This window comes from Amborella trichopoda, chromosome 11 (genome assembly GCF_054954075.1).
Source record: "Amborella trichopoda isolate Santa Cruz 75 chromosome 11, AtrichopodaSantaCruz75HAP2 v2.0, whole genome shotgun sequence".
Taxonomy (NCBI): domain Eukaryota; kingdom Viridiplantae; phylum Streptophyta; class Magnoliopsida; order Amborellales; family Amborellaceae; genus Amborella; species Amborella trichopoda.
Window position 1 is genome coordinate 14,721,611 of NC_142346.1, and position 23,216 is coordinate 14,744,826.

At 35.1% G+C, this 23,216-nt stretch overlaps 1 long non-coding RNA gene across 1 annotated transcript; it reads right to left on the minus strand.

Annotated features, from left to right (window-relative positions):
- Positions 1 to 22,471: 22,471 nt before the first annotated feature.
- LOC148779765 (uncharacterized) lies at positions 22,472 to 23,216 on the minus strand. The gene is made up of 2 exons (XR_016045056.1): positions 22,878 to 23,216; positions 22,472 to 22,766 (listed from the first exon to the last, which is right to left on the minus strand). It is a non-coding gene; the product is annotated as an uncharacterized LOC148779765 (long non-coding RNA).

A 23,216-nucleotide genomic window follows, 5' to 3' on the forward strand; every position in this document is an offset into this window, starting at 1 on the left:
CAGCATAGTAATTCAAAACCCCTCGCATGAGAGAGGTCATTTCAGCATGATTGGCAGATACAAAACCACAACGGAACAGCATAGTAGAAATGACCCATACCCTCACTATCTCTACAAATTACTAGACCGAATTGTACACAATTAACACAAAAAAAATTAGAAAGTTCAAAGACTTTACATGTATCTCTAAGTTAAATGGTTCATTATACGCAATTAACAAGAATCGTCTAAAAGCTCCATGACTGAGATCAACTAGGCCGTTGAAAATTTACTTGAAGGTGACAGCTTCCACTACATCATTTGTATGGAAGGCTGATTTTACAGAGAGGATTCCACATGATAAAAAATAAGAACGTGAAAGATAAATAAGGAGCCCTTTTTAGTGGTGGTGCTAATTGTGGTTTTGTTACGTCAGCTGGCACATGTATTTAGATGCAATCTCTTTTAAAAATCCGGCTTATTGGTGGATTTTAGACCCAAAATTTTATAGAGTAATTATATTGAACAAAATGATCAGGAATTTGAAGAAAAAGATTTTGGTATGAGTAAATTATTTTAAACTTTATTAGTGGCATGCATATTATTGTTCGTTTTATCACAAATCATCAAATTTTATTGAACTGCCAAATCATGGATTTAAAGGGAAAATGAATCTAGAGGGAATTAAGTGAAAGAAGTACACGTGTGATCTAGCCGGAGTATATAATAATTTTTTTATTTCTTTTTCAATTATTTTTCAATTCTTTTCTTTTCTTTTCTTCACGGTCTAGATCACTCACCAGAAGTCCTTCTACAATATAAGAACTTCCAATAAAGTAAAAGAAAATAATACAATAGGATCTCAAGAACTTGAAGCCATTCAAAACTACCCTTTTCATTAATAAAGAAAAGATACAACATATGCTTGGAAATAAAAGATATAATAAAATATGGAAGAAACAGAAGAGGGCGTCGGAGATTACATAAACCGGGTGTAGTACACCCCCACATCGAGTCTCCTCCTACTGATGGTACTCGAGATCTTTGATCGGTCTCTTTATTTCTCCTTCTTATGGCAAAACCCAAACAATGCACATGGATCCCAATTTATAACCACCCACCTAAAGCCTCAATGCTTAGGCCTAATTCAAGCCCCTTGACTTGATCCTTATGAGAGATAGAAAAAAAAAAATGAGGGCGAAAAACTACTTGTTAAATATGATCCTTTTGCTGCCCACAAAATCACATAACCAAAACCTAGCTTGGTTTAGAACCCATGAGAGAGATTTATGCTTAACCTAGCCTAGCTTGGGTGTACCCCCTTTTAGGTAGTTTGTGTGTGTGAGAGAGAGAGGTAGGCTAAGGTGGGGCCTGGCCACTTGGGTTTCTCGGAGAGAGAGAGAATAACCTCTGTGGGGCATGTCCCTTATAGAGGCTAGAGAGAGATTCTATTTTAGAGGGAGAAGAGCGAGTAAGGAAGAGGTGTAGAGATAAGGGAGGAGAATGATTCATTTTATAGATTTTTTATGCATTAGGGTTTACCATAAAATCGTATGAGCAAATATTGATCGTCGATATAAGGAGACTTTTGGGGTGAAAGATGTGAGTCATCTATTATTTAGATCTTCCATCAAGATGCTAAAGAAGATGCTAGAACCTTATCATCCACTTCCTAAACCTATTTCTCATCAAATAAGATAAATAAGCAAAATATTTCTTTACTTTTTCTAATAGTAAATATTCATTCATTATTTCTCAATCAAACCTTATTAATTCTCAAGATTTTCTAAAACCATATATTTCATTCTTTTATTACAAGTAGGTTTCTCTCCACAAAAAGAAAGCCAACTAGCATGAGATGCCTCTCACAATATTTAACAAGAAAAGGCAATCCCCTATGGATGGGGCGTGCCACCCTTTGGTGGCCACTCATGGGCCCCACACAATTATCCTATGTGATTTAAATGGGCCTCCAATAGTTATGGAGGGTCCCATATATTTTAAAAACAATAAAAATTGATTTTTAGATTTCTCAAACATCTTAGTTTATTTAAAACTTTAGAAATGAATTTATCTTGATTTATAAATCCAAATGACAAAATTAAAATATCAGAAGATTCATAAAAATTCAAATAAACATTCTAAAAATCAAATAATATCAATTAATTAAATTAAATTAATTTTGATGGGAATTGGATCCGAATAGGTCTAGGATTTAATCAACACATAGAAGTACTTCACCTTCAACTGTGGACCACGATCCACACTAGCTTTCTCAAACTAACCTAGCAGTTCTCATGACCCACAGTTTACTGCAGGGGCTCATGATTGGACCGTCAAAGTTAATCAATGGGCTAAGGGACATAATCCCAATGTGTGGAATTCAAGTTCTCCTCAGGAGATAAACCATGATCCGCCAGACCATGACACAACCATGGCTCTATGGTGTATAAGGGTAATCTCTCACACATGTACATGCTTCACCCTCAATGGTGGATTACTATTTCAGTAAGGCTATCTATGTACATGCCATGGGATAATACAACAATGAGGTTTTAGTCATATCTCTATAGACTATTCATCACACACAAAGGTCACACAGTCTCTTAGTTCTTATCCTAGTATACTCCGACCTTATCAAGGGTTATCCTACTAAACCCTCATCAGTTTCATCTCTGTGTCCAGGTACCTTGGGATTTTCAACTCAGCTAGCCTAGCAAGTCAAGCCTAGTTCGAGAATCAGCAAATTGTATTTACCTAGTATGGTCCACTAGAGGACCGCACTCCCACTAAGTTTATGATTCATTTATTCAAATGTTTATACAATCTCTCTTAAGGCTATATAAACCCAACATTAAGATGTTTTGAGATCCTAAATTCACATTTTTGGAAGGGGACTACATTTGAATATAAATCCATCTCATTTTGGAAGGGGACTACATTTGCTTTGTTTAAACTAAGAGATTTGTTTAAATTATGAGATTTGACTATGTCCTCATTTGAACATGTGCATATTCACATTTAGATTTTTTTATTTTTTTTAATACTAACTTACTGATGTTTAAACCTATGAGATTTGACTGAGAAACTGTACATGTTAAATACTAACTTACTGATATTTAAACCTGTAAGTTAGTATTTTTATCAAAGCTGCACATATTTTTTTTTTTTAATGACTATGTTCTCATTCTCTGAAGATACGATATTTGAGACAATAGCCATAGAACTCACATGCAACACTAGAAATGTACGAGCATAAAACCTATACTTGACGACACGAGAGTTGTGAGGTAGCGCGAATAACACATCAGTCGTCTTTTTGTTGAAAAGAGTATGAAAGTTTGCCTTCGTAATGAAACAACTCCTTCCAAATAAGGAATCATGGAAAATAGAATTAGCAATTGCACCGCTTGATTTTGTTTGGCTGCAGATACTAGCTGGATTGCTTCCTTAGCAATCATGTCTAACATAAGGCCTCAAGGACATACCATTCTTGGAGGGCTGCTTATATTGAAAGAAGGACTAATATGATCTTGCCGAAGGATATATATGTTTTATTTTTCTTCTTTTTACTCATTTTCTTTTATTTTTATTTTATTTTAGCAAAGATCACTTACAAGTAGTTTTATTACAATAATTCTTGCTTCAAGGAAAATAAAACTAATAAATCCAAGATCTTCAAAACCTTAATGCCATTAAACCAATTTTATTTAAACAAACAAAATATCCACAATTTTTATGCTTAGGAATATAAAGACAATATAATTAAATATGACAAGAAATAAAAAGGCAGTGCCGGAGATTACCTCAACCGGGCTTATTACACCCCACACCGAGTCACCACCATCCGATGGCACGGGATCAACGTTCAACCTTCAATCTCAATCAGGAAAGCAAGTTTAGGCCAAACCTTCTAATGGAACTATGAACTCCTTTATCAAAAATCTCAAACCCTTATGTGAATCCCCTTAGCAACGTCGTTTGAGAGAAATACTTATCTTTTCTACCACAACCCTATAATCTAAAACCCCAATGAGAGATGAGAGATCAAGAGAGGCACCATAAGAGATATGACAACTCTCAATAACTTAAACCCCTTAGGTTCCTTCACAATGTGGGAGAGAGAGAGATCTCAAAGATGAGAGAGTGGGGTGTGCCCCCTTTGGGCTTTGATGAGAGAGAGATAAAGTTTTCTTCAGAGAGAGAGAGATAGGAAAATAAGGTGTAGAGATTTCAGATAGAGACAATCCCTTTTTATAAGTTTTGAACAAGATTAGGGTTCATAGAGTTTTCCTTGATTTGCCTCTTCTTATAACATTAAATATGAACCATTGATCTTGGGTGACTTGTGGGGTGAGAGATTTGAGCCATCCATTTCATAGATGGGTAATCAACATTATGGAAGGTGCTAGAACATTCGTCCCTCATTTCTAAACCATTTTTTCATCAATAGAAATTAAATAAAATAATTATATTCATAATATAGTACTTACCAAAATTATACACAAATCTTCTCATGGTTTCCAAAAATCCTTTAAAAGCTTCCTCAAGGAAATTCCAAAATACTTCAAAGCTTTCTCTTCAAGCCAAAGCTTAAAGAAAAAGTTTCATTAGAGTGGTGTGTGCCACCCTAAGTGGTACTCCACCCACATATAATGGTGGGCCTATTAACATATTAAGTCTCCCATCTAATATTAAAATTATTAAAATTAATTATATGATTTTTAAAAATTTATAAAATTAAATTTGAATAGTTAAATCAATCTAAAATCAATATCTCTGTTTTTATAAATCTAAATTTGATAAATAAAATATCTAAAATCTAGAAAAATTCAAATAATAATTCTAAAAATCATATATCATTAAAACAAACATAATTAAATTCATTAGATGGGAAAATGATCCATATTATCTAAGAATTAAATAAATAAACGTTGGGGCACTCCACCTTCAATTGCAGACTACGGTCAACACTTGCTTTATCAAACCGACCCAGTGTTTTCCATGACCTACAGTCCATGTAGGAGCTTGTTAGTGCGTCATCAAAGTTTGGCCGATGAACCAAGGGGCCGTAATCCCAATTTGTAGATTTCAGGTTCTCCCTTAGAGACGTACCAAGGTCCACTGCTCCTATGGCCCATAGGGTATCTCACGCACATGCATAAGCTTCACCCTAAAAGGTGGTTCGCTTTCCCGAAACAACTATCGTTATGCATGCCGTGTGATGGCTCGTGGAAGAGTCCTTGACCCCCATATCTAAATGCCACCATCACACACAAGGGTCACACGGTCATTCGGCTCACTCAGCCGGGCATACTCTGACCTCATCAAGGGATGACCTATTAGAACCCTTACAAGATAATTTTCTATGGCTAGGTAACATAGGTTTTTTTCAACCAACTGGCTGAGCTCGTCAAGCTTAGTCCAGTATTAGCAAACATCGTTTGTTTAGTATGGTCCATGAGGGACCACACTCCCACTAAGTTCATGTTCCACTATATCATATCATTTTACAAAAACTCATAAGGGCAGCACGTACTACTTGTGGTAGTGACTATACATGCTTTTCTTCATATCCTTTTTATTTGGGAGTAGTTTTTTTTTTTTTTTGAGTAATTTAGTGGGAAGGTGTTAATTGGGGGTATCAGCGATAGGAATGGATACCACGATGTGCTAACTGGGTGTGGGGACTGGGGATGCTACCACCACGACCCTTGCCCCTTTCCTATCTAGGAGTAGTTTTGGGTCAGGGAGTTCTTTTTTGAAGGTGTTAATTGGGGGTGTCAGCGGTAGGAATGGATACCACGATGTAGGAACTGGGTGTGGGGACTATGGTTGCTACCACCATGACCTCAGCCACTTTCCTATCTAGGATTAGTTTTGGCTCAGGGAGTTATATTTTAAAGGTGTTAATTGGGTATGTCAGCGGTAGGAATGGATACCACGATGTGGTAACTGGGTTTGGGGATTGGGTATGCTACCACCACTACGCCAGCCCTTTCAATAATCATCGCATGCTCTAAGGATTCCGTGAAGGTCCTAGGGTTTCTAGCGGCCAAATTCAAGGCGCTCTGCATTGTAATGAGTGATGTACCCCTACCTAAGCAATATGGAAGTTATCCCTACCTAAGCAATATTCGCGTGCTGGTACAATCTGCTTTGCAAATAGTCATGTGCTCCTTAGGGCGTGTTTAATAACATGAAGTTCCGTGATGCACGAAACTCATACAATAAATAAGTTCCACAAAAAACTTATTTTTTTCTTTGTGCATAATAAAAAAAGTTCCATCTAAAATGATGGAACTTAAAATAGGAACTTGATTCCATTATGCCTCCTTCCTTATATTTATATTTGTATTGTTAATTTATATTTGTATTTGTATTTGTATTATATTATATTATATTATATAATACAAATAAATATTAATAAAATAATTTATTGTATTATATATTATATATAATACATATATATATTAATAAAATAATATAAAATATACTATATTTTATATATTATATTACATTATATATGTCTTATATTTTATTGTATAATATATAATATATTTTATTATGTTATATATTTATATTTATATTTAAATTATTAATGTATATATTGTATTATATTACATATAATATATATTTACATATATTATAAATTTATATAATATAATAAAATAAATATAAAATACACTATGTTATAGATTATAGTATGTTATAAATATCATTTATTAAATTATTACAATATATTTGTTTGAAATTGTATGGTTGAGGATATGTCATTTTTTAGGCACAACGACTAAATGTGATTGTGACCTCATTGGATAAAAAATAAATGGTCTCGTAGTATACAATCCCATATCACATGGCTCTATCTATGATACATAATTTTGTTTTTAAAATACTTTCAATTAAGTATATTTCTTTCCATTCCTTAAAGTAGCCCATCTTCATCATTTGATTTGATGCTGTGCAAAAGTCATGAGTCAAATAGTAGATTATATCAAGCCCAAACCCTCTCTTTCTCTCTATACTTTTTTGGTGGGTGTTTAGGGTTTAGGAGAAGGGAAAATCTTGTCCATTCCACAAACTTATAATACATTGGACAAAAGTAGGGTTTAGGTGCTATCCAAGCTGTTCTATTACAGTGGACCACCTTCCAAATTCACTTTAAAGATGTTTTTTTAATAAGAAAAGTAGGGTTTAGGTGCTATCCAAGCTGCATCTATTATAGTGGGACCACCTTCCAAATTCACTTTAAAGATGTTTTTTTAATAAAAAATTAACAGGTCTATCACATAAACTATCATGATAAATTTTTAGCCTTAAAGATGCTCCACTGTTCACTTTTTAAATTATTAATTACAATTGTTAATGTGAAATTAATAAAAAATATATCCAAGTGATTAACTATTTAACATTTTGCCTATTTCAAAAAGACCCCATTAAATGACAGTACTCATGAGTTATTGTAGTATTTGAAATTTTAGGAGCACTTTGATAAATGGGTAAATGTTAAATAGTACATATTTTCAACGAACATTTCATTCCAAATTTGTAGATGTGAGGTGGAAATAGAGTTGCAACAATCTACCATGTGTTTCACCAACTAAATCCCTATGGAATCATGAAAACCTTACAAACGGACATATCCACGAATACTCTTTTTTTAAAAAAGATAAATTACTTTATTTGGAGTCCTCTACAAACTTCAAAGGTTCGAACCCTTCGACCACCCACACCTAAACCGGTCTTTTTCTTTAAGGTGAAGAAGTCTTAGGGACAAAAGTGAAGAGGGGGAGAGTGAGTGACCCCTAGATATATAGTGGACTCTTATCACCATTGGCAAATAGATATCCATAGGCATGATGGGCTTGCCAATAAAATGCATGGCCACGATGGGCCCACCATCTCCATAAGAACCATCCAGTTCATTGGCCAGTGATGAGATAAGGACCATAAATGCATTCAAAAGGGAGATAAGGACCATATATTCTTTTAGGGGTGGCAAAGGTCGGGTTGGGTCCGGGTCCATCCAGTTCTAGACCCTGACCTGACCCAAAAATTAAAATGTATATATATATTTAAATATATTTAATTATTTTCATAGTTTAGGACACGAGAATATGTGGGACCCGAACCTGAATAGTATTCTTGGATGTGGACCCAACCCACCAGGTCCAATTTTTGGACCAATACCCAGACCCGGGGTCGCGTCTACCCTTCATGTCCCGGGTCAGGTCCGAGTCTATTGCCACCCCTAATTCTTTAATTTCAATTTCTTTGGGTTATGGTTATTTAAGGAGAGTGGTTTAAATACTAATAAATAAGGCCCGGTCAAATAAGCACTCCCACAAAACAATTTTACTAAATGTGGGGTAAACTAATTACGTAGTTATCTCTTCTTTTTAATTTTGGCGCATATCATTAATAAGGTGTTATCTAGAAGGCTTAAAGTGTTTGTGTATATATGAAATGTCAGCACGCCTTAATACTTAATCAATGACCATTTATTAGGGTGTTATCTTTAATTTGGATAGCAATTGTGAATCAAAGTATAGCAACCTCTTCCCTATTTAAATGCAGGGAAAGGTAGACAACTACTAGTGTTTGTAAAACCGGGCGATCTAATTGCTAATCGCCCGGTTAGATCGGAACCGTCCAGTAGTTGATTTCGATTTTGGGCGGGTTTGGCGATCAACCGGTATTTAAAAAAAAAATTCAAAAAAATGTATATAAATTCCCAAAAAGAAGGAATTTGATTTGTAATGTATTTTTTAAAATTATTTACATTATGATAAAGATTTAAAAAAAAAATTGGTCATTAATACTCACTTTTATATTTTCCCATATTTTCAAAAAATTTAAAAATACTCCTCGACACATTCGTTAAAGTCCATTTTTGCATTAATTTTCGACTTCATTTGAATGTGTTTTGTTTTAATCAATTTTTATATGCTTTTCATATTTTGGGAGATTTTTTTTGTATCTTTTTTATTTTTTTCAACACTCTTTTGATCGCTTGGGACTTGCCCGGTTAGAGCGGTTGAATCAGCCGATTTATCGGTTAGGTCGGCTAAACTGCTTCTAGGCTCACATCCGGTTAACTATTCCGGTTCGATTTTACAAACACTGACAACTATACATTTAATCCTACATCTGGCCTATGAGTCTTTGTGACAAGCAAGAAATGGATGGGCTAACATGCAATGGCTTTCGTGCTAGTCCTTGCTGCTATATCAGGAAACTCTAATAGGTGTTTGCCTATATGGGGTTGGAGTTTGTACATTCCATTGTGAAAATGCATACCGAGGAAATTTATTTTTGTAAAACAAATCCAGCAATTTTTAGGAATTGTAAATTATATGTCCCCTTTTATTCCTAAACTTTCCTTGTTTACCAGTCCTCTTTATCTTTTGTTAAAAAAGAAAGCACCACCATGGACAAGAAAACAAACTGAGTGTGTTCAAGAGCTCAAAAGATTATCTCAAAATCTACCTTCTTTAAAGATCCCCTCTACAGGAAAAAGAATTTTGTAAACAGATGCTTTTGATGAATTTTAGGCATATATCTTACTTGAAGAAAAAGAAAAAGACAGAATGATCTGTGGCTATAAAATTGGAAAGTTTAAATATTTTGAACTTCATTACCATTCAACATTCAAAGAAATCCTAGCAGTAAAAAGAGGAATTGAAAAATTCCAATTTCATCTATTAGGACATACTTTCTTTGTTGAAATGGATTTGTCAGCATTTCCAAATATGCTAAAATTCAATAACAAAATTCCTCCGAATCCTCAACTACTTAGGTGGTCAAATTGGTTTTCTCAATGGAATTTTGAGTATAAGCATATTTCTGGGAAAAACAACATTTTGGAAGACATGTTTTCAAGAAGAAAATTTTCTGAAGAACCTCTTATTCCACTTGTTCCTTTTTTGGGAGCTATTATCAAATTTGATGATGATCCACAAGATATTCCTGATGAAAAATCTGACATCATTCTTAGAAAAACAATGGACTCCAGAAATGAGAATATGCAACAAAAGATGCATGAAATAGTAATCAGAAATCATGGAGAATGTTTCCAAGGAATTCGATGCCATCTATCATATCCATTTTTATCCCTATTTCAGACTAGGCATTATTATAATATGGGAAAAGAAGCCATTTGTTTTCTCTGGTATCTTACCCAAAATTACCATATATGCTTTATTTTCCATGTAAGGAAATTACTTTCCTATCTCAGACATTGTCATTTCTTACAATGTAACAATTATAATCACCCCAATCCCAGAGCATTCAATTTCTATAAATTCCTTTTAAAACATTACCATTATAATCAATGGATTGAATCCTTTGGTTATCCTCACCGACCTTATATCATTATAGCTTTCCATCAAGATCTTAATCTTCAGATTTATTCAGAACATACCTATTTCACCCAGCATCCTCTCATCCAAACCATCAGATAGTATGACTCTAATCTCCTAAATTTTTGGCTATTTCAGACAGATTTATGGAAAGAATTGAAAATTCTCATGTGCTACATTAACAGAATCCAGCCAGAATGGATTCCTTTGGATGTCTATACAGGAAACACAGTTTGGAATGATGAAACTCCTAGAGGAGCTGCTTTATTGCACCAGCTGTACCTTTGGCTTGCTGATCATCCCCCTCCTGCAAAACCACCCACTGACAGTTCCAGTGATGATACATACGTTGGACCCTCTCATAGCCCATCAATTCCTTCTTCACCAAGTTATGATTCTGACGGCTATCATCTCAATTATGACACAGATTGAGCAGAAACACTGTAGCAGAGTCACTGTAGCAGAAACATTGTAGCAGAGTCACTATAGCGGCAACACTATTTTGTCGGTAGCACTGTTCAGCACTATTTTGTCGACAGTATTGTTCAACACTATTTTTTCAGTAGCACTGTTCAGCACTATTTTGTCGACAGCACTGTTCATACCTGCCACCTGTCACTGTACAGTACCTTTTTACTGTTCATAAGGCCATCTGTCTTGGCTAGCTGTGTTTTTTATTTTTCATTTGGAATCCGGATTTCAAGTCCGGCGTCTATATAAGGCCTCTTAAGGCATTAGAAATGGCAGAGCGCTTCTAGAGCCTCTCAGCCTAGTTTCTTTGGTGGGTGTGCTTCTTTCAAGTTTCACTTCTTACTTTGCTGCTTCTTCTTTTATGCCTGTAAGATCTTTCCATCTACTCTTGTATCTTGTTTAGAAGTTTATATACTTTGGTGTGCGGTGTGCTTTTATCTTTTATCTCGTTGTTGTTTGTTGTTCCCCCCTGTTATTTATTGTTGTTCCCTTGTTCTCCTTTTATTCTATATGCACATCTATAATAAAAGGGGACATATAATTTACAATTCTTAAAAATTGCTGGATTTGTTTTATAGAAGATAAAGTATCAAGAAACTCTAATAGGTGTTTAGCTATATGGGGTTGGAGTTTGTACATTCCATTGTGAAAATGCATACTGAGGAAATCTACTTCTGTAGTATCAAAGACACATTTTTTTTTCTGAGAGCATAATACCATATTTACAACAAAGAGAGTAGAATTTATCTAATAAGAGAATATGACTTTCTGGATCAGAAGAAAAGAGGAGTATGTCATCTATATATATCAATGCCTGTATTGAGATTGGTTAAAAAATGGTGGTTAAAACCTTTTGAAAATATGTGGGTGTATTTTTTAAACCAAAAGGCATAACCATCCATTGAAAATGGTAATTTGGTACACAGAAAGCTGTTTTAGGACAATCTTCTGGGTGAATTCCAATTTTCCAAAATCCTGATTTCAAATCAAATTTAGAAAATATCTGAGCATGAGAAATCTGAAAAAACAGTGCAATTTGGTTTGGCGAAGGGAATTTATCATCTGCAAGAAAGGTATTCAAAGGTTGGTAATTGATAACTAATCTGAGCTTTACCCGGATTTGTTCTTCTCTTTTATTTACATAAAAGGCTTCACAAGCCCAAGGAGAACTGGTAGGCTCAATTAACTGCTCCTTTATCAAATTCTGTATTTCTAGCTTAGCTTGTTCCAACAAATAAGGTTGTAAGCCTCTGTGAGAGGCTTTTGTGGGATTTATATCTTCATTTTTCTTAAAAGGCAATTTAACATAAAAATTATGATTTCTCATTAATGGATTTGTACATTTTTCGAGGAACTCAGAATGGGAATTGGCACAACAGTATGATATTATTTTTTGTTTGATTGTATCTAGGGTGTAGGGAGGATCTATACTGGCTATCCAGGGCAAGGTTAGGTTCCTATAATGTAATCCTTTGGAGGTCCATTGAAGTTTTACTTGATGTAAAACGTCAAATCCAAGTAAAAGGTCTTCGTTTGGCAAATAGGATCCTAAAAGCTTATGTTGAATAACTACTTTAGGAAACAGTTTAATCAAAATGGGCTTGCTAATTTGGGTTATGGAAAATTTCTCTCCATTAACAGCTCGAAAAGTTTGCTTGCATATTTCCCAAAATTGTTTGGTAGTAAATCAGGTTTCAAAATACTAGCTGATGCTCCTGTATCAAAGAAGGCAGGAAGGGTCAAAGGTTTGGAATAGTATTCATGGAGTATCTGAACAAGGGCTATTGGGGTAGGCTGAAAGGGTAAACTGTTTATGCCTGGAATTTCATCTTGTGGAGACAATATCTCTAGGACACTGGTGTTGCTTATCTCATTGAGCTCAAAATCATCAGCATAAGAAATTAATATCAATGTATCTGGGCTTTGTTCATCATAAAGAAAAAACACAGATTCTAAATCATCATCGATTTCTTCTTCTAAAACCTGTGACAAAAGATGTATTATCTTTTTTTTCTTTTTTTGGTTTGGGCGTTCTTTTGCAAAATGTCATTTCTTTCCACAGACATAACATCTATCTCCTTTTTTGTGTCTTCGAAATCTTGATTGTCGAAGATATTTGAATCTTTTGAATCTCTTCTTTTTTCTCTTTTGGTTAAACTTCTTTTTTCCTTTCGAGGCAGGTGGACATGAACACTGTTTTTCTGCATCACATTTAATCTTGAGATATGGTTTATCACAAGATTTTCCAAGTAAATGCTTATTCTTTTCCATTTGTTTCACAAATTCAACTTGATTGCAAAGTCTTTCAAGAGCATGGAGAACAAACTGATATAATTCACCAAAACTAGTGTTTTGAATAATAAGTCCCTGATTTTCCATCATCTTTGTTGCTTCCTTACCAAGAGTAGGAAGATAAAATTGTTTCAAATTTATATCATCAATTCCTCCTATTTTATGGTATCGTTTGTTCATTTCTGAAAAATGTTTTTCAAGATCTTGTCTCTTGAATGAACAACATTTGAGCTGAAAAAATTCTTCTCGGGCAGCAATTTGTTCATGTTTAATAGGGCCTGAGAATTCAGATACCAAATAATTAAGAAACTCAACAATGGACTGACTATTTCTCAACTGAGTCTGCAGGTATTCTCTAAGACTTATGTACAAATAAAAAAGGCGTCCTCTTAGCCTTACAATGACTTTAGAAATGGTACTAATTAAGGTATTTGCAGGATTAACCATTTCTGAATGCATCCATCCTTGAGTTTCTCTGAACCTATCATTCCACCTTGAAGGTGGAATGTCGTCAATAGTAAACCCTTTATATGAATCTCCATAGGTTGGGGTTGGTTGGGGTTCTTGAGGTTCTTGGTGGTCCGGAGGTCTAAATTCTTCTTCCATAAAAGGGTCTGGTTCTTGAGGTGGTTCAGGAGGGTTCATCATAAGAAAATTGTCAGAATTTGAAGAAGAAGGAGAAAATTTACCTTCAAATGTTTCAGAGGTATCGGACAATTCTTCAAAATATTGTGTTTCAGTTTGAAGGTTTACTTCACGCTATTTGGTCAGGTTTTTTAAGAATGAACTCATGTTGTTCAAGGGCTCAGAGGAGGTTAATATCTAAGTTGGGACTGAGAAGGCTATAATATCTGACTCAGTATCAGAATACTGAAACATTTGGTTTTTCATTTTTAGGTATTTGAGGACTAGGATGAGGGTGAACTGTTACAGGTGGTGAAGTAACAGAAGGTTTAGGTTTCGAGGTTTGTGATGAACTAGGTACTGAAGTATTTGGTTTTTTCTGCAATTGGGGAAAGAACATTTCTTCAGGGAAACGTCTTTCATCTTCAAATAAACTTAAAGTTCGAAAACCAAAATTTCTTGGAGGAATTAAACCTGTAGGTGGGTAGAGTGTTCGAGTGGGTGGAAAAGGGTCAAGGCTTCTTAAAGCAGGGTAGTTATGAATGTATGGATTGGTAAGTAGAGGCTGAAATTGGGAAGGATATTGTGGTTGAGGGTATTGAGACTTCATCCAAAGATCTTTTTCAAGGCTCTGTAACTGTTTTTTTAAAAATACTTTTTCCTTTCTCTTCTGATTTAGTAAATATGATTGTTCATGAATATCTTTTACTGTATATAAAATCTTCATCAACTCTTCATGCAATAGTTGAAATTTTTCTTTCAATTGAGTAATTATACCAACTAATCCCTATAACTGTGAAGACATAACATTCTGTTTTTCTGCAAGTTGAAGTAATGCTAAATTCTGTGATTTAGCATTTTCAGCTTGCCAGTTTAGGCTTGCTTCTGTCGGAGAACTAGTCTTTTGTGCTCCGGAGACATCTCTTATACTGGGATTTTTTATCTTCCATACATGTTTTTCATTATCTTGGATTTTTTTATAATCATGTAATGGAGGAAAATTTGAGGCATAATTTGAACTCTGAGAATCAAAAGCCAAGCATTCAGGAATGTGATTGTTTCTTTCAGAATCATCATTCTGATCATCCCATCCTGTAGGGATAATTTCTGAAATTTCTAATACAGTGGTTTTAGGTTTCTGACTACCATAAGTCACATAATAATCCCATTTTCCTGAACTTTCACCAAGTAATCCAACAGTTGGATCACCTTCAATGTATCTCTGATGAAGCTTTTGTTGAGATGAAATCTTCTTTTTTGGTATTTCATCAAAATCATCTTGAAGACAAGTAGAACAATTGCAAGTATCAAACCAATTATGACCATCAGAAGTTCTCTGTTCGTAAATTGGTTTCCCTGTTTCGTCAAATGCCACAACAGGAACCTTTTCAAGCAAACCTTGAAATTGAGTAGGGAATATTTCTCTGGTTTGATTTTCAATAGCTCATGGAGTTTGAAAACTTATTTGTACTGTTCCATCAAGCATTCTTGTCATTTTAGAATCTGACTGCATCACTGGCTGACTTTGATTTTGAAAATTTTCATAGTTTGTCACCCATGTGGATGCAATCAATTCAAGCAACCTTTCTCGAGATATTTGTCTAGGAATATAATGACAGACAGGCTGGGAATTATTGTCAACTTTAATGAACAAATTGGTATTTTCATGTTCAGGGGACAAAGGGGTTACATCAAAAGCATGTTTCTGTCGTCTATACACCACTTGATAATGGAGTGTAGCTACAGTGGCTGTTTCAATTTGCTTGGTTCAAGTAATTTGTAATTGAACTTTAAAAGCAAAACTCAAATGAGGGTCTTTGATTGGGATATTAAAGTTTTGAAAAAAGTTAACAAAAATGATGCCAACGTTTAATGTTGTTTGGACAGTTCCGATACAGGCGTGCTGGTATTCTAAAACTCTGGAATCTAACAATGCAATTCGGGAAACTGCTTCCATATCTTTTCTACTGTGGAAGGTTAAGGCTAATTTAATGGCTCCAAAATGAATATGAGTATACCCATCTTTAAGCCATTGGGGAAAAAGGTTTCTGGGTAAAGTAATGGTGATGTACTGCTCAGTTTGGGTAGCAGGAATTTGATGTTGATCGAAAGAAGAAGCTTGAACATATTCTTTGATGGCTTCAGGATTCTTTTTTCCACAAAGTTTTTTGATTCGTTTGATCCAATTTAAGCTAGATTTATCATAAACATGATAGGGATTAATTAATTGAGAACTAGTTTTAGAAAACTTTTTGGGAGTATAAGTTATTTCAAAAAGGTGTTCTTGTTTAGAAAACATGGGACCTAAGTCAGGATGAGAAGAAGAAGCACTATCTAAAGAGACATCTGAGACACTTTCTTCTGTCATTTTGAAATAATCTATAAAGATGACTATAAATTTTTGAAATAAAGGTCAAATATAACTTTCCATTTTCAGTTAACAAGGTATGAACTCTTTTACATGGCTTCCTTGCCTTTAATAGAGCTCCTGTTATGCTAATCTTTTTTGGAAGTTCTATTTGTGGAATAGTATCAACACAAGAAATTAACTTTTAATTCATACTATGTTTTCTGAAATTTAAAATTTGGGATAGATTTACTCCCACAATTTTGAGATAGTTTCTATCCCTAAAATTAAAACTTCAATTTTTTAGATGGGGAACCTATCTTAAATACGCAAGGGTATGTTTAACCTAAAAACAACAACTTCTTACTTGTGCGTGGATATAATAGTAAATAATATTGGGGATAGTGGTGTGCTTTAAGAAGTATTGAGATGGGACAATGCCTAGCCTAGAAAGTATGGTCCAAACGTTTATCTATAATTTCCTTTCTTATTTCTGTATTTAGAAAATCGGACTCGAGTTCCCACTCACCATATCTTTACCAGTACTCCTATTTGTTGGTTAATAACAATGGTTGTTGTTGTGTATATATGAAAAGACAAGCATCACAGAATCATACTTTGTTGTCTTGAAATGTCAATTTGATGTGTTCACTTATATTACTACTCTCAAACAAAACATAAATTCTATTGATATTCTAACTTTTTGATAAACTTTCAAGTTTGGTAGTATATTCACCAGCAAGTGCCTAGGTAGAAGAAACCATGGTGAACCGTTCATGTCACCAAATGCTACTGAACCCTAAGACCTTCAACCCCATATACATGGCCCAAACATCCTCCTCAAATGAGGTTATGGCATGGAGCTGTCACCAGAGAGGCTCATGGTCATGGGAATGGCATGGACATGACAAGTGTGATCAGCTATGGCATTGTCCATGGAAATGGAGACCATGGGATGGTGGCATGATCATGGATGATCAAGGTCACTGGAATGACATGGACATGGCAATTGTGATCAGCAATGGCATTGTCCATGGAAATAGTGATTTCAGGGTTCGGTTTTCCAATGAGTACAGAGCTTGAAGAATACATAAAAGTCAAGTCGCACCTCAACACCTTGCTGAAGGATTCAGTGCCAATGTTGTACACTCCTATGCCGGACCGAAAATCTATTTCCTCCCTCATAGTGAAATTTGAAGTTCCAAAAATAGTTGGACAATGCAATACCAACATTAGAAACCCTTATGATGGGCTGAAAATCTATTTCCTTGATTATGAAGTTTGGAATCCCAAAAGTCATTTGCATTAGACTGATATGTGAATAATTGAAAATAAGCGGTCACAGTAATGCTTTACGGGATTCACTGCTTTTAGAGCTTGTAATATTTTTTGTTTTTCTAAATCCCTAATTTTCAAAGTCAAGATGATTTATTCGAGGGTCGCTCTCTTTTGGGGTGTACAATAAAATCATAAATTTTCATAAAGCTACAAGCGATCTATTACTCACATTTACCCAAGACTTTACATTGGAATATGAATATTGTTAATCTTTCCTTTCACTCCTACCAAAGAACAAATTCCATCTCATTGTTTCATTGCATTGGCAATAACTGGTTCCGGTTGTGCTTGTAGTTCTTTTATAGTGGATGATAGTATATACTGCATTTCCTATACTCTTCTTAAACTACATGTAGGACTGCACAGTCTATCTCAAAGGTAGAGATGAACCCTTCATCCTGCATAATCCTCTCTCAAGTAGAGGAAGAGTATATCTTCTTTTTTTTATTATGTTAATAGTGGAAATGGAGGGTGGAGTTGTGTTGAGGCATTTGCTTGCCAAGCACTGATGCCCCAACCCCATTTCTGGAGGAAGACTTCATCTTCTCCACGATCACAATGTCAAATGGTGGAGATAACATATAGTATACAGCTTTGTTGAGAAAGATAAGAAGAAAAAAAGAATTACGTGGTTCGGCATATTTGCCTACATCCACGAGAAGGGAGATTGCATGTTATTATCTCATAACTCCTTGTTTCCCTTACAATATATATATTACAACTTCAATGCAGAGAGAAGAGTAGAATAGAGAGAAATCCCTAATTTTGGGGTAATCGATATATACAATTGGTCAACACGGTTACAACCAACTATTCCAACACGGTTACAACCAACTATTCCAACACTCCCCCTCAAGTTGGTGCGAAAAGATTGAAAGCACCGAACTTGTTAGGAATTTCTTTAAATTTCTCCTTACCGATGGGTTTTGTAAAAATAGTTGTAAGTTGGTTTCCACTATTGATGTAAGGAGTTTGAATGATCTTGTCTTGAACCTTTTCTCTGATGAAATGACAATCAACCTCAATATGCTTAGTTCGTTCATGAAACACAGGGTTTGACGCTATGTGAATAGCGGCTTGATTATCACAATGGAGCTTAATTGGAGTGAAGTTTTTGAAACCAATATTCTGAAGAAGAGCCTGGAGCCAAATGAGTTCACACGCTGCAGAAGCCATAGTCCGGTATTCAGCTTCAACACTAGATCTAGCTACAATACTTTATTTTTAACTCTTCCAAGTGACTAAATTTCCTCCAACAAAAGTACAAAATCCCATAATGGATTTTCTATCAGAAGGATCTCCTGCCCAATCAGCATCACAATATCCCATAATAGTAGTATGGCCATTTTTCTTCATAAAAATTTCATTTCCTGAAGGACTTTTAAGATACTTTAATATCCTATTGACAGCTTCCATGTGTGTGATGCGAGGAGCATGCATGAACTAACTGGCTAGACTCACAACATGAGCGATGTCTGGTCTAGTGATAGTTAGATAATTAATTTTCCCACAAGTCGTTGATATCTTGAAATATCTTTGATAGGTTCTCTATCATTAAGAGTTAATTTCTTATTTATTTCAATTGTTGTTTCAATATGAACAGTGCCTAACTTACCAGTTTCCTTTAGCGAATCGAAAGTATATTTTTTTTGAGATAGAAAAGTGCCCTTTTTGAGTATGCAACTTCAATACCAAAGAATACTTTAATTTCCCTAGATCCTTTAGATAAAAAACATGATGAAGATATTCTTAATGGGAGAAATTCATTGAACATCACTTCTAGTGATTATGATGTCATCCACATAAACAAGAAAAACAACTTTACCTTGTTTTTTGATTTTAATAAACATGAAGGAGTCAGCAGTGCTCTTAGAGAAACCTTGAGAAATAAGTGTAGAGCTCAATTTGGCATACCAGGCACTTGGCGATTACTCTAGGCCTTAGATAATGTTTCTTAGCTTGCAAACCATATTTGAGTTTTCCTTTGGATGACTTTGGGGAATTTTCATGTAAACTTCTTCTTCAAGATCCCCTTGAAGAAACCCATTTTTAACATCAAGTTGGTGCAATGGCCAATCAAGGTTGGTTGCAATGGAGAGCAGAACTCTAACAGTATTTATTTTAACAATAGGAGCGAATGTATCCTCGTAATCCTCTCCATATGTTTGAGTAAACCCCTTAGCAACCACCCTTGCCTTGTATCTCTCAATTGTACCATTACTATTGTACTTTATTTATATATCCATTTATTCCCAACGACCATTTTTCGTTGTGATAACTTGGCAAGTTTCCATGTGTGATTTTTATCAAGAGCAATGAGCTCTTCTTTCATTGCCTTTTTCCACATAGGGTGAGAAAAGGCCTCTTGAAAGCTAGCAGGTTCTTGATTGGCAGAAATAGAGCTAAGGTAATAATGATGTTCTTTAGAGATTCTAGAATAATCTAAAACCTTTTGAATGGGATATTTTGAAGAAACTTGATAAGTTTGAAAATCTTGAAACTTACGTGGAGGTCGAATGGTGTGACGAGGGCGATTAGAATCAATAATGGGCACCATGGGAGGAGCCACTTGAGGAGTAGTTGTATAAGGGTTTGTGACTTGACGTTGTTCTTCTTCTTGAGTGTGTCTTCTATCATAAGTTCTTTCATAATTAGTTTTAGTTTTAACATAGTCTTTACTGGTGAAAAAAAGGCATAATATAATTCTCCCCCTAAAGCTTATTTTCTTCATCAGTTTGGGTGTGTGGAAAATAAGGTTCATTTTATTGAAAAATAACATCGCGAGAAATAATTACATGCTTCTCCATATTATCGTAACATTTATAAGCCTTTTTTGTGGGAGAATAGCCAAAGAACATACATTTTTGTGCCCTAGGCCTAAGCATGTCAGATCCAGGATTGCGCACATAACAAACACACCCAAACACCTTCAAGTGAGACGACGAGCTCTTCTTCTTTTTTAGTACTTCAATAGGAGTTTTTTCTTTTAAAAATTTATTAGGCCATCTATTAATGAGGTAGCAGGCAGTTAACACGACATCACTCCAAAAATGCTTTGGCACATTTGATTGAAACATTAGGGATCTGGCAACCTCTAAGAGATGTCTATTTTTCTATTCAACTATCCCATTTTGTTGTGGGGTGCCCACACATGAGGTTTGATGAAGGATCCCATTTTCTTTAAAAAAATTTAGAAAAAGCGTGATTAGCATATTCTGTCTCGTTATCAGATTGTAAAATTTTGATTCGAGTCCCATATTGAGTTTCGGTCATCTTATAGTATTTTTGAAAAGTTGGGAAAACCTGATCCTTAGTTTGCAAAAGATAGACCTAAGTAGTTCTTGGGAGATCATCAGTAAACGTTAAAAAATAACGGTGTCCTTGATATGAGGGGACAAGTGCAGCTCCCCAAACATCATAATGAATCAAATTAAAAGAAGTCGAGGAAATCCTACTTGAACTCTTAAAAGGCAAACGAGTTTGTTTAGAAAACCGATAAACACCACAACTTTCACAATTCTAACAAAAATGAGGAAAGAGAACTCTCAGTACTCCATCTGAAGTATGACCAAAATGCCAATGCCACAACTAGCTCTCTCTTACCTTCTTATTATTAGAAACGAATGTCTTTGTATGGATATCCAATATGTATAAACCTCGTTCCAACCGACTCTCACCAATCGTCCTCCCCGTGGCTCGGTCCAGAAACAAGACATTGGTAGGAGAAAAAATAACATTGCAATTAAGATTTTATGTAATTTTTCTAACAGAAAGGAGGCTTAACGAGAAATCAGGTAAGTACAGAATATCAGTACTAGGATGATTGTGAAAAAATGTTGTTTTTTGACTTCCTTTAACAGAAACCATGGACCCATTAGCAATAGTAACATGAGTATTTTTTTTAAAGATATGATATTGAGTTAGAACTTGTTTAGATCTTGTCATATGGTCAGTGGCACTAGAATCAATAATCCAGAAAGATAAAGAATGAGAAAGTAAAGAAGAGTTACCTAGCTCACTGCTGGAACCTTGGGAATTAGATGCAACAGAAGCTTACTAAAATTTTGAAGGAATTGAGCCAATTTCTCAAGGGTTTGTAGAGAATTGTTGTCAGCCTGATTGGTCATCTTCTTATTTTATTGGAATTGTCTTTTCTTTTCTGGATGCAATTTCCAACAATTTTCTGTTTAATGTCTTTCCTTTTTGCATTCAATATAAATAAGGTCGATTTCCATTCCGTCCTTTGCTACGAGAAGAAGTATTCTTAGATGGTAAGGCTTTTCTAAACCCTTCAATATTTTCAGATTTCAAGACAGAATGATCAGATACATCAATTTTATTTTTAGCATCATCTGACGTTGTAGCACGTCGTGTCTCTTCTCTAGAAAGAACGGAACAAACAGTACTAAAATCTGGCATGGTAGGTGTTAAGAGTACCTGACTCTTGACACTTTCATACTCAGGACCCAAAGCCGAAAGCAAGGCAAAGGTAATTTCTTGGTCCTTACGAGTTTCAAGAGTGTTTATATCAGTTGTAGCGGGCAGATAGTAATCAATTTCATCATACAAGCCACACACAATCCCAATTAATTCTCCAACAGATTGTTCCCCCTTTTTTAAATGCAGAATATCTTGTTTAATTTGATATATCTTGGAAGCATTATTTAAGTTGCCGTATAATTCTCTGACTTTATTCTAAATGGCATTAGCAGTAGGACGAAACTGAAGCCCTTTGGCTAATTTTCTTTCCATAGAATTCAACAACCAAGACCGTATGAGGTCATTGTTCGTTTGTCATTCCTCATAACTAGAGTCATTTTTGTTTGGAGCCTTCTTTTTTGATCCAGTTAGGTAAGGCAACTTTCCTTTTCTGCTAATAAACATTTTTGCAGAATTGGACCCAAAAAGATAATTGCTCCCACCCTTTAAATGTTCTGAAGTAATTTTCAGATTTGGGTTGGATTTATTTGAGTTTGAATTTTTGAATTTTTAGCCATGAAGAAAGTAAATGTAACCCAAAAAAATTAATGACTTTGACAAAGGCACACAAATAAAATTAGAAAAATAAATTGTAGCTAAAGAATTGACCCGCAGCATTGAAAAACCCAAAAGATGATAATAATATAGCTAGCCGTGTGACTCCAAAAAAAAAAGGCCGCAACATTGTCACTCTTACGGTCAATATGCAAGCCCACCTAAGAATTCCCTCTCCAAAGAGGTCTTTGTAGGTCAAGTAAATACCACACGCTACTCAAATTTTGATGGAAGCAATAGAAGGTCTTAATGGAATCTTTTGTGGCCTCAATGAAACCAAGAGATTGTTGGAAGCTATAGAGATTTGCAATGGAAACCTTGCAATAAAAAGCAACCAATCAGCTTTTGCGTGACGCAAAGCTTTGGGAGAAAATTTTGCATTAAACTTGTGCTAATAATGTAAAGCTCTTGCGTGATGCAAAACTTACGGAGAAAATTTTGTTTTAGGCTGCCAGTGCAATCATGGACGGACTAAACAGTCTCCTGGATTGTGGGGTTTTTGCCTCCATCTGTACAGGTTTTGGTACGAAATTTGGTGTTGGCGTACTCAAGGCAGACGTAAGGATCTTGCTTGGAGATCCATTCGGTAACCCACGACTCTCAATTTCGCAAAACCCACGACGGTAACCTCCAGGAGATCGCCTTGGATTCCAGTAGGAATCGACGACATGAAAGGGAAAGAGATGCACATATAGACGAGGGTTTGATTTTCATGTACACAACGCGTTTTGCTTACGCGTGACTGTGAAGAGAGATAAACATGTAAA